The sequence below is a fragment of the Littorina saxatilis genome, linkage group LG4 (genome assembly GCF_037325665.1).
Source record: "Littorina saxatilis isolate snail1 linkage group LG4, US_GU_Lsax_2.0, whole genome shotgun sequence".
Lineage (NCBI taxonomy): Eukaryota > Metazoa > Mollusca > Gastropoda > Littorinimorpha > Littorinidae > Littorina > Littorina saxatilis.
Window position 1 is genome coordinate 62325221 of NC_090248.1, and position 391 is coordinate 62325611.

A 391-nucleotide genomic window follows, 5' to 3' on the forward strand; every position below is an offset into this window, starting at 1 on the left:
AAAAATGTGTAAAAAACCACTTAATGTCTGAGTAGTTTAACGCCTTTTGACTTACCAAACTTAGTATTACGTCAAAAATATGCTGTGCATTGTATATTCTGAACATATTTTTGTTACTCTATTGCTACATGTTCGATTGCCACCAGCTTGTATTTATAATTACCTGCATAGTATGCATTTGATTTTATGAATAACCACATATGTATGCTCTTCATGCCTCATCTTTATCATCATCATCATCATTATCATCATCATTATCGTCATCATCATCATCATCGTCATCTTTCTTATCACGTTTTCCGACCTCCTTTTGTTGGTTAACTTTTTAACTTTTTAATTTTTAATTTAAAAAAAAAAAATATATAATTGTGTGTCTATGCGTCCCAAGGAC